At 40.2% G+C, this 12,551-nt stretch overlaps 1 protein-coding gene across 1 annotated transcript in view; it reads left to right on the top strand.

The window, feature by feature from the left end:
- Positions 1–12,551, top strand: part of pmfbp1 (polyamine modulated factor 1 binding protein 1) — a 649,032-nt gene that overhangs the window by 590,666 nt on the left and 45,815 nt on the right. The window lies entirely within an intron of this gene.

The raw sequence follows: 12,551 nt of genomic DNA, 5'->3' as shown, positions 1-12,551 counted from the left end.
CACATTGAACTTGGCTCAATTAACAAGAGCACTGACATTCAACAGCAAATTGAAGTCCATTCACTGATGTAATTTCTGAATCTTTACATTGATATCTTCCTTATGGCACAGCAAATTCATTTCATAAATAACACAAGGCTTACAGGCCAAAGAAGCAATCTACTAACAATGAGTTAACACAAATAGATTTGGTCTCATAAACACAAGAGATTCTGCAGATGCTGGAAATCTAGAGTAACACATACAAAATGCTGGAGGAACTCAGCAGGTCTGGTAGCATCTAAGGAAAGGAATAAGCCACTGACTTTTCAGGCTCAGACCTTCATCAGGACTGGAAAGGAAGGGGGAAGAAGTCAAAATAAGAAGGTGGGGGAGGGGGAGGAATACGAGTTAGAATAGTGGGCAGATGAAATCTGATTTAATTGTTCAAAATCCAAATTCTAATCTCCTCAAACATGTTAAGACCATAAGACATAGGAGCAGAATTAGGCCATTTGGTCATTAAGTCTGCTCCACCCTTCCATCATGGCTGATTTATTATCCCTCTCAACCCTATTCTACTGCCTTCTCCCTGTAACCTTTGACACCCTTACTAATCAAGAACTGATCAACCACCATTACAAATATACCCAATGATGAATTCCATAGGTTTACCACCCTCTGGCTGAAGAAATTCCTCCTCATCTCTGTTCTAAAGAAAAGTCCCTCTATTCTGAGGCTGTGCCCTTTGGTCCTAAGCTCCCCAACATCCTCTCCACATCCACTATATCTAGGCCTTTTAATATTAGCTAGGTTTCAATGTGATGCCCCCTCATTATTCTAAACTCCAGCAAGTACATGCCCAGAGCCATCAAATTCCTCTTGATTCCCATACCACATCCCCAGTGTCCTCCTCTCCCTTTCCAGCTATAAAGAATTTTGATTTCTGATGCACAGTGAAAGAAGGGAAACTGCAAATTCAGTGACAAATAATTGTAAAAATTATTCAAATCTATTTAAATTTACAAATAAAATTATTTCTTTATTTAATTACAGTAAAACAATTTTAGTGCATACATTTGTACTCTATTTTATTGCTCTATAAGAAGTTAGGTGACTGCACTAAATATGATGTTGGAAAGGCAACTGAAAACATCTTGACTTTTCTCTACAGTGCAGGATTGCACTCAGAGATTTCTTTCTGCAACCAAAAGTCTTGATATGGTTTTTTGAACCTAGGCTTCAGCTCACAGTCATTTTACAGCAAAATCAGTTCTTCCTCTATGCTTCCTGTAAGTTCCTCATTACAAGAGTTAAGAAATAGATTTATTAGCCAATCTGGAATTTGGATCAAGAGAAGATCCTGAACCTGAAATTACTCTGACATGTCTTTATGCAGCTCATCCAAGTGGAAACAGTATACTTGAAGATCATTTTTTCTTTCTCTTCCAACTCAGAGAGGCTTGAAAATTGGAAAAGGTAGCAATGCCCAATGTTGCACTTAAATAGGGTTAATTTGGACAGAGGTATGGAAACAACTGATTTGCCCTTGTTAAGATTCACATTATTTCCTTGCAATTGAAGATTGATTTTGTTAAACTTTGTGAATTAGTCTGACAAATAAGCAATGTAATGCCTGATATTCTTGAGTTGAGTATTGAATGAAGCATTCGAGTATTCAAAGGATTTTATCACAGTTTCAAAAAGAGCATAAAAGCAACTCAGGCAGTTTCCTTTAGAGAGCCAACTGGCTTCTGTGTGCACCAGCAAGTGTTCAAACTGTTCGTCATCCTCAATACAAAGATCTGGAAATAGTTGAGAATTGAGAGAAAAGGGCTTGATTTTATTTACTGCTGTGATAACAATATTTAATGATTTATGACAAGGTGTTGTCTGTGAATTACACAGTGAATGGTAAATATGTTAGGTGCAGCTTTTTTCAAGAAAGTAGTAACTCCACAGTGGAGTTCTATTATTGATGGTGTCCATCTGTTGGACAAGTAAGAATGTTGGAGGACAGAATACCCTTCTCTTAGAAAACTTGCTCAACAACCCAAAATATTGACTCATCCTTAGTATCTGTTTCTAGTGCCCTTGCAAATAACAATTCTTGAGCCATGTTTTCCTCATTTATGAAGCGAGTATAACCAAGAAGCAAAGATTTGTTGACTGGCAAAGTTGATTCATCCAATTGCAGAACAAATTCTGTTGTCCTAAGTATGTTGCATTATGTGTCTTCCACATTCTCAGTCATTTCATCTGTTCGTCTTTGAAAAGAGTTATCACTGAATGGAATTGTGTTAATTATTTGATCTGGTGACTTATGTAAACTATACTCAGAACCTCCATTACTGCTGGCAGAATCAGTTCTTCTCCATTTGTATGTGGCTTTTCAGATTTAGCAATGAGCAATGAGATGTTGTATGAAGCACACAAACCATCACTGTTTTGTTGTGAAGTGCTGGCAAACATGTTTTGAAGTATTTACCATTTCAGAAAGTTTCACAAAATGACTGAAAATAAGCCAAGCTCTTTTTTTTGCTTTATCAGAGTGTATTATCTTCAAGTGTTCAAGGAGCCTGGACAGTTTCATTGCTTCACTTAAAAAAATATTTTTTTTCACACAACAGACACATTGGTTGCTTGCTGCTGGTACAAATCTATATTTCAGATACTTCATAACATACTGTCTACACTTCTCTATTATTTAATCTGCTTCTGCCATTTTTGTTATGAATTAATAACCATGGTCAATTACCGTTTGTTTAAGCCCAATCTCAGGTGCTGCAATCAATAAGCGGGAAAGTTATGGCATCATAGTAGCTCAGGCAAAAGTTGACTCCCTGAAGGTACATAAAGTGGGTCAGCAATATCTCAGTGAGCTGTGGGCTAGAGAAAAGCATTCAAGACTATTTGAAAGGCCAGATTCTGAGCTTTACTCCATTGAATGCCATAACCCAATTCACAGGAATTATTATGTCATTACATGATTAGAGTATGAGAATACTACTAGCTAACACTGTACTACAGTAGTAAACGACAAAAATACGATGGCCGGGCCCAGAATTAACATCATTTTTTCAGTACAGATTTCTCAATACAGAAGCTTTTGGTCTGGGTTGTCTGGTATTTTCTCGAAAGCACACACTCATCTACACAAGTCTAATGAAACTGGTGACAACTGTGGCGTATTCATTCACAAGCCATAGTCACCACAATAGGAGTTGATATTAAAGATATTTTAAACTTATATGAATAGCTATTATTTTTCACCCACTCTGCACAATACATAAAAGAAATTCAAATTCAGATTCAGTTTATTGTCATTTAGAAACCACAAATGCAATGCAGTTAAAAAATGAGACAACGTTCCCCCAGAATGATATCACAAAAGCATATGACAAAACAGACTACACCAGAAAATCCATGTAACATTTGGCAATCCCCAATCCAGAGTCCGGAGAGGCTGCTGCATATTAATATCGTGCTACCGTCTAGCACGTTCCCCAGAAAGGAGCTCCCAATCCACCAGACAAAAACAAGACCAAAAACTAAAGCTACAAGACCTGCACAAAACCACATAATTACAACATATAGTTACAACAGTGCAAAGAATAGCATAATTGATAAAAAAACAGACTATGGGCACAGTAAAAATAATCCAAGATGTTAAAGGACTGTAAGTTCAAAAGAAATCACCACAGTTTCCACAAGTCAGTGTGATTACAGGAAAAATAAATCATATTTATCAATAAACATAAAAGGAACAGGTTGAAATCACAGAGATCCATTCACGTTCTTCAAGACTCGCCTTTGCTTTGTTCTAAGTGCTTAGTTCTTGAGTCTGCCCTCAACTGGAGTAAACTTTTTAAGAGCTATATGTCTAACAAAGCCCAGGATGTAATGACAAAAAACTGCTCACATCCTTAGGTTGCACCATTTTGGTAGAATAAATGGTTAGTAGCAATCTATAACACAGTTTGCTTGTTTTTAACTTTAACTATGGAGAGTGCAGATCCTTTAAACTTTGTATATTCCAAGATGTTAACTTCAACTTAAAAGTGTTGCGTTGCTTGCTTACCAAGAATAAACTAAAAGAAAATGAGCAAAATAAAAATATTACCACATAATATAGTATCCAGGCATATTCTTTGGAGATAACAGAAAAAGTTCAAGGACTAAAGAGATCAGTTACCTGCTACAGGATACCTCTTAACTACTCTTATGGATGCAGCGTTAAAGTAGCTGGTCTAGTTAAGTTTCTGGTCAGTGGCAAACCCTTAAATCTTGCAATGTTTGGTGATTGTAACACATCTGAATGGAAAAATAATATGGTTAGATTTTCTTGTTAGGCACTCGTGGAATTTGTGTTGTATGAATGTTTTTTGCATTTAACAGTCCAGACCCAAATGTTCTTCAATCTTACTGCACTTTGCATGATTACTTCATTAATATACCTTCTCATTTCTGAAAAAAATGAGGGTAAGTTCAAAGACAAAGCTGCTGAAACTGACTGGATGAGAATGCTTATTTGTAATTTACTAGGATGTTACCTGGGTTTCAGCACTTAAGTTACAGAGAAAGGTTGAACAAGTTAGGTCTCTATTCATTGGAGCGTAGAAGGTTGAGGGGGGATTTGATCGAGGTATTTAAAATGTTGAGAGGGATAGATAGAGTTGACGTGAATAGGCTGTTTCCATTGAGAGTAGGGGAGATTCAAACGAGAGGACATGATTTGAGAGTTAGGGGGCAAAAGTTTAAGGGAAACACGAGGGGGTATTTCTTTACTCAGAGAGTGATAGCTGTGTGGAATGAGCTTCCTGTAGAAGTAGTAGAGGCCAGTTCAGTTGTGTCATTTAAGGTAAAATTGGATAGGTATATGGATAGGAAAGGAGTGGAGGGTTATGGGCTGAGTGCGGGTAGGTGGGACTAGGTGAGATTAAGAGTTCGGCACGGACTAGGAGGGCCGGAATGGCCTGTTTCCGTGCTGTGATTGTTATATGGTTATATGGTTAATAGTCTTGCAGCGATATCCTAGGATGAGATTCGAATTCCAATAACCATAATCATCTTCACTTACCTATTTGTTTTGGGGGTGGGAAATGGGAACAGTGCCTGGCCAAGAGAACCAAGTAAAAAGCAATTTGGAGCCTGGAGGAAATTAGAAATGGAGTCATGAAACAAGGTAGTCACAGTAGCTATGTTCATTCAATCTGCATTTCTTATTTTTATTTACTTTACTTGGTCTTCTCTGAGCATATGCCATTCCTTATTCATAAGCCAACTGTTTTCAACTACACACTCTGATCGGCCACCACACTGTTCACCCTCTTTTGTTATTTCTCTTACTGCTGCCTTATTCCTGAAGAATTTGTGTCAATGACATTTTCATCACAGAAATATTCACTTATGGGTATCAATAGACATTATGGTCAGCCTGGCCCATCTCAACCATGCTGGCCATAACATCTCTCTAAACTCCATCCCTTTTGCCCTCCTATCTAAGTACCTTTTAAACATCCAAATATCCTTTCAAATTTTTCAAATGTTGCAATAGTATCTTAACCCTCCAGTATCTCTTCTGGCAGCTTATTTCAATTATTCACCACCCTGTGTGTTAAAAAAAAAAAGTACCCTTAAACTCTCCTTCGAATTTCTTCCCTCTCTGCTTAAACATGTGCACTCTAATTCTAGACTCCTATCTATATCCCTCAATTTTGTAAACCTCTATAGAATTCCTACATCCCTACCCCACAGCTTCCTACATTACAGTGAGATATAACTCAGCCTATCTAATCTCTCCTTATAACTACATCCCTCCAGGCATCATCTTGTTGAATTTCTTCTGACCTGTCTTTATTTCTACCATGTCCTTTCTGTAGTGTGGTGACCAGAACAGTTCTGGTCTCTAAATGTGATCAAACCAAAGTTTTATACATGAAGTCCCAACTCTTATACTGAGTGCCTTGGTTTCATACCTTTCCACTACCCTCTCCATTCATGTCACTACTTTCAGTGAGCTTTGGGACCCCAAGCAACACACACAAAATGCTGGAGGAACTCAGCAGGCCAGGCAGCATCTATGGAAAAAAGTATGGTTGACATTTTGGGCCAAGACCTTTCGACAGGACTAAAGAAAAAAAGATGAGGAGTAGATTTAAAAGCTAGAGGAGGGGAGACAGAAACACAAGGTGATAGGTGAAACCAGGAGGGGGAGGGGTGAAGTAAAGAGCTGGGAAATTGATTGGTGGAAGTGATACAGGGCTGGAGAAGGGAGAATCTAATAGGAGTGAACAGAAGGCCAGGAAAGAAAGAAAAGGGGGAGAGAAGCACCAGAGGGAGGTGATGGGCAGGCAAAGAGATAAGGTGCGAGAGGGAAAAGGGGATGGGGAATGGTGGAGGGGGGGCCATTACTAGAAGTTTGAGAAATCAATGTTCATGTCTCAGGTTGGAGGCTACCCAGATGGAATATACGATGTTGCTCCTCCAACCTGAGTATGGCCTCATGGCGACAGTAGAGGAATCCATGGATTGACATATCAGAATGGGAATGGGAAGTGGAATTAAAGTGGGTGGTCACTGGGAAATCCCACTTCTTCTGGCAGATGGAGCGTAGGTGCTCAGGATACAGCAGATGACTCCAACAGACTCACAGATGAAGTGTCGCCTTACCTGGAAGGACTATTTGGGCCACTGAATGGTAGTGAGGGAGGAAGTGTAGGGGCAGGTGTAGTACTTGATCCACTTAGATAGATAGATAGAATAGTACAGCACATTACAGGCCCTTCAGCCCACAATGTTGTGCTGACCCTCAAACCCTGCCTCGCATATAACCCCCCACCTTAAATTCCTCCATATACTTGTCTAGTAGTCTCTTAAACTTCACTAGTGTATCTGCCTCCACCACTGACTCAGGCAGTGCATTCCACGCACCAACCACTCTCTGAATGAAAAACCTTCCTCTAATATCCCCCTTGAACTTCCCTCCCCTTAACTTAAAGCCATGTCCTCTTGTACTGAGCAGTGGTGCCCTGGGGAAGAGGCGCTGGCTGTCCACTCTGTCTATTCCTCTTAATATCTTGTACACCTCTATCATGTCTCCTCTCATCCTCCTTCTCTCCAAAGAGTAAAGCCCTAGGTCCCTTAATCTCTGATCATAATCCATACTCTCTAAACCAGGCAGCATCTTGGTAAATCTCCTCTGTACCCTTTCCAATGCTTCCAGATCCTTCCTATAGTGAGGCGACCAGAACTGGACACAGTACTCCAAGTGTGGCCTAACTAGAGTTTTATAGAGCTGCATCATTACATCGTGTCTCTTAAACTCTATCCCTTGACTTATAACACCCCATAAGCTTTCTTAACTACCCTATCTACCTGTGAGGCAACTTTCAGGGATCTGTGGACATGTACCCCCAGATCCCTCTGCTCCTCCACACTACCAAGTATCTTGCCATTTACTTTGTACTCTGCCTTGGAGTTTGTCCTTCCAAAGTGTACCACCTCACACTTCTCCGGGTTGAACTCCATCTGCCACTGCTCAGCCCACTTCTGCATCCTATCAATGTCTCTCTGCAATCTTCGACAATCCTCTACACTATCTACAACACCACCAACCTTTGTGTCGTCTGCAAACTTGCCAACCTACCCTTCTACCCCCACATCCAGGTCGCTAATAAAAATCACAAAAAGTAGAGGTCCCAGAACAGATCCTTATGGGACACCACTAGTCACAACCCTCCAATCTGAATGTACTCCCTCCACCACAACCCTCTGCCTTCTGCAGGCAAGCCAATTCTGAATCCACCTGGCCAAACTTCCCTGGATCCCATGCCTTCTGGCTTTCTGAATAAGCCTACCGTGTGGAACCTTGTCAAATGCCTTACTAAAATCCATGTAGATCACATCCACTGCACTACCCTCATCTATATGCCTGGTCACCTCCTCAAAGAACTCTATCAGGCTTGTTAGGCATGATTTGCCCTTCACAAAGCCATGCTGACTGTCCCTGATCAGACCATGATTCTCTAAATGCCCATAGATCCTATCTCTAAGAATCTTTTCCAACAGCTTTCCCACCACAGACGTAAGGCTCACTGGTCTATAATTACCTGGACTATCCCTACTACCTTTTTTGAACAAGGGGACAACATTCGCCTCCCTCCAATCCTCCGGTACCATTCGTGTGGACAACGAGGACATAAAGATCCTAGCCAGAGGCTCAGCAATCTGTTCCCTCGCCTCGTGGAGCAGCCTGGGGAATATTCCATCAGGCCAAGGATGCCAAGGATAAGAGCCAGGAGGGAGATCAGTGGGGAAAGACAAATAGACAATGGAGTCACATAGGGAGCGATCCCTGTGGAAAGCAGACAGTTGGGGGGGGGGGGTGGGGTAAAAGATGTGCTTGGTGATGGGATCCCGTCAGGGATGGCAGAAGTTCCAGAGAATTATGTCCTGGAAGGGTCCTGCCTGCCATCCTACCACTCCTTCTGAAGGGTCTCAGCCTGAAACGTTGACTGTACTCTTTTCCATAGATGCTGCCTGGCCTGCTGAGTTCTTCCAGCATTTTGTGTGTGCTGCTTGGACTTCCAGCATCTGCAGAGTTTCTCTTGTGTAGGATCTGGACAAGGTTTATCTGGACAACAATGTTCCCAAAGACTCCTTGCTATTCTTAGCATCTTGGCTGGCCCTGGGAATTTATCCAGCTGAATGTGCTCTATAATTTCTAGCACTTTCTCGTTCCTGATACGGATTTTCACTAAGCTGCATTTGGTATAAAGGCACTGTTGCTGAGTGACCCACTAAATTATTTCCTCGATACAGCATAATTTATCCAAGCTCTCATATGATAAACAAAACCTCTAGAACAGGGGTTCCCAACCTTGGGTCCAAGGACAGGTTGCTTAATAGTGTCGGTCTGTGGCACAAAAAAAAGGTCTAAAAGAAGTTGCCAAATGACAGAGGATGTCACGATGAAAGAAATAAGTAGTGAGTGACAGTTCTACTTCTTTTGTAACAGCATGAATATCTTTGACTTGTAATTATAGGCAATGTTTAGGGCAAATTTTTTAAGATGCAAACTTTGCAAAGTAACTAATGGCACTAGATCAGTTAATCTCTTTAAGTTAAAAGGATCAGTGCAGAGTTTCTATTCAATGGTGATCTTTTGCTTGGCTGTCTTTTTCAGAGTCCTCAGAGCTAAAAGTATTTGTGAAAGCATTTACCTGAAACCTAATGTAGCTGCTTAATAAAGCGGCAGGATTTGTCATTGACTGGTAATTACACCACAGAAAATCAATTCAACTGCTTCTTACTTAAAGGAAATCTAGAGTTTTCCATTATCCAGCTTAAAGGGAAAAATTTAATGCATGACTGACATCCGAAAGGTCACTCACCCTCCACAATGAAATACTTATCAAAGAAAAAAGCCAATTAACCCTATCTCTACTTGTAGCATACAATTATTTTCCATATACCATTTAAATTATTTAGCTGGTGCACAGCGAGAATGGTGTTTGGCAATTTAATTCCAACGGGAAAGCAAAAACATAATTTAGTCACAAAAGGTTATGACGGGGAACAGGGCAAGTTCTAATAATGGCTCAGTTCCATACAAGGCAACAGCTTAACCTATATTATACATCTCAATATTATTTCTGGAGCATAAAAAATAAGCAACAATTTTCTTAAAATCTGCACATAGAGATGAGTACACAGAACCAAAAATGTCCAAGAGCGGCCATTGATTTGTGTACCATAGAAAGAATAGACCTTTGCCTTTAACAGCTTTTCATCTGTGTATATCTACAAGGCCTGACAAAACATTCCGGTTTTTGAGAAAGCCTCCATGGAGCAACTCTATTGAGTTGCTTGCATTTTACCTGGTTCATATTTATCTCCTTAACAATGAAGCATTGACATCCTTTCCAATGAAACACTCTAATAAACAATGTAGTTAAAAAAAACAGCTCTGACTGATATGTGAAACAGTCTCTGCCATTATTAGAGGCTCTGCATTATTATTCCCTTTCAGCCCTGGGATGATATTATAAAAAAGCAATGATATTATTGTCAGGCTGTTAATTGTAATATAACTTGTACACATTTTTAGTCATAATTATGAGTATTTTTTCCTTTTACTCAATGACGCAGTAAGAGGCCAGAGAAGCAGTCCCATTGGCCCCTTACTTCCATGTACCCCTGCAACTTACATATTGTCTCTCACATTGGCCCTTCAGCAACCATTTGATTCTTTGTGCCATTCAGAGGGAAGTTAAAGTAGCCTGTTAATTTATGTCTTTGGGATGCGTGGGGTAACTACACCACCCAGAGAAAACCCACACAGTCAATGAGAAAGCATGCAGACTCCACACAGGATGAAATCCACGCCCCTGGAACAACGAGCATCAGCACCATTTTGCCACACAGTAAAATTGGACTTCAATATAATTCACTGTTATTCCTGAAAAGATTAAACCAAAGTGTAATCTGTGTGAATAAACATTTCTTAACGGTCATTAATACTTTTCTAAATTTAAAACAAACTAATGTGTCAGAAGACTTAGTTACTGCCTAAGATTCATCTGGGAAAAAAATGGAATTGAATAGCCAGTCGGCTTCAAATTTTGATAGACGTCACATTGCTGAAGATCATCCATCTGAAACTGCTGGTAGATAGGTTGCCTATGCAAACAAGGACCCTAGTCCCTTTTTTGCAACAAATTGCTATGGCCAAATTTCCTCTGGTGGACTGTAGCCACAACAAAGGCATATGCAGTAGCCACAACAGAGGATATAACATTTGGTCCATCTATTTTACTTGTAACCTACCAGAAAAATCACAAAGATTTTCTGGAGATCTCTACAATTAAGAAGGATAGGAGACTCATATACTTTGGTTGGTCAGCAGAAAAGCCCTGATAGCCATTCTGACCATTATCACCAGTCACCAAGATAAGATGTCTTAGATTTACCTTCAGATTTTTTTCAATAGCCCAAGATTAAAATGAGAAGCACAGGGAGAAGGAATGAGCTAAATATCCGGTATTGCACAGACCAATAGCATACTTTCTACATATGATACTAAAAACTTACTTATTTAGGCTTCGTTCAGCCTCGACTCATCTTCGTGTTATGTTGAATACACCAAAAACCAAAAATGGTGTCACAACAACCACCTTGCATTCAATGTTAGTAAGCCCAAGTGATTGATCGTGGACTTCAAGAAGGAGGTCAAGGCAACACAGAGCAGTCCTCATCAAGGGATCAGCTGTGTAAAGAGTGAGCAGTTTCAAGTTCCTGAGTGAAAACATCTCTGAGGATTTATCCTGGGCTCAACAGATTGGTGCAGTAAGGAAGAAGGCACAACAGTGGCTATATTGCATTTGGAGCTTGAGAAGACTTCAGAAGTCACCAAAGACTCTCACAAATTTCTACAGAAATACTGTGGAGACAGATTGTATCGCCATCTGGTAGGGAGCAACTACTGCATAGGATCAGAAAAAGCTGCTAGGTCAACCAGCTCCATCATAGGCACTTGTCTCCCCATCATCGAGGGCATCTTCAATAGGCGATGCATCAAAAAAGCTTCATCCATTATTATGGACCCCCAGTACCCAGGACGTGCCCTCTTCTCGTTACTGCCATCAAGGAGGACATACAGGAGCCTGTAGACACACACCCAACAGCTTCTTCCCCTCTGCATCAGATTTCTGAATGGACAATGAACCCATGTACACTTCCTCACTATTCTTTTTATTCTGCTCTTTTTAATTTTAGTTATTTAATTTAATTTTTAATATATTTTCTTTAGTAATTTATAACCATATAACCATATAACAATCACAGCACGGAAACAGGCCATTCTGGCCCTCCTAGTCCGTGCCGAACTCTTAATCTCACCTAGTCCCACCTACCCGCACTCAGCCCATAACCCTCCACTCCTTTCCTGTCCATATACCTATCCAATTTTATAGTTTTTTATTATTATGTATTGCCTGTACTGCTGTCACAAATCAACAAATTTCACAACATATTCCAGTGATATGAAACATGATTCCGATTCTGATTCTGACTCCGTATCCCTCCTGAATCTAGCGGTTAAAGCAGCGGTCAGGGCAACATGATATCATTAGAACCCGAGCAGGTTAAAACTGCAGACTCCAGGACAAAGGTCGGCAAGCTCCCTCACAATTTATATCGCATCACTCCGAACTCAAGGCAACCAAGAACTGTTAAAATTATCTCTCACAATATATAAGTAATCCATGTCTTTACATGTACATTAATCCCAATAAAGTCCCAGTTTTGGTTCCAAAAATAAACAGACTCACGTGTAAATATCAAGAATCAGTTCTGATTTCTCTCTGTAGCTCTTATTTTAAACATGAGTTACCAAGGAGTCAAGAATAAGCCATAAGATCAAAGCCTCTATTTATCCTGAATAGATAGAGTGGATAGGGAGTATCTGCTTCCCAATTTGAAATGTCTAATACCAGAGAGCATGCATTGAAGGTGAGGGGGGAAGGTTTAAGGGGGATGTGAGGGATAAGGTTCTTACTCAGAGAGTCATG

The sequence above is a fragment of the Hemitrygon akajei genome, chromosome 17 (genome assembly GCF_048418815.1).
Source record: "Hemitrygon akajei chromosome 17, sHemAka1.3, whole genome shotgun sequence".
NCBI lineage: Eukaryota > Metazoa > Chordata > Chondrichthyes > Myliobatiformes > Dasyatidae > Hemitrygon > Hemitrygon akajei.
This window is presented reverse-complemented; position numbering and strand designations above follow the sequence as displayed.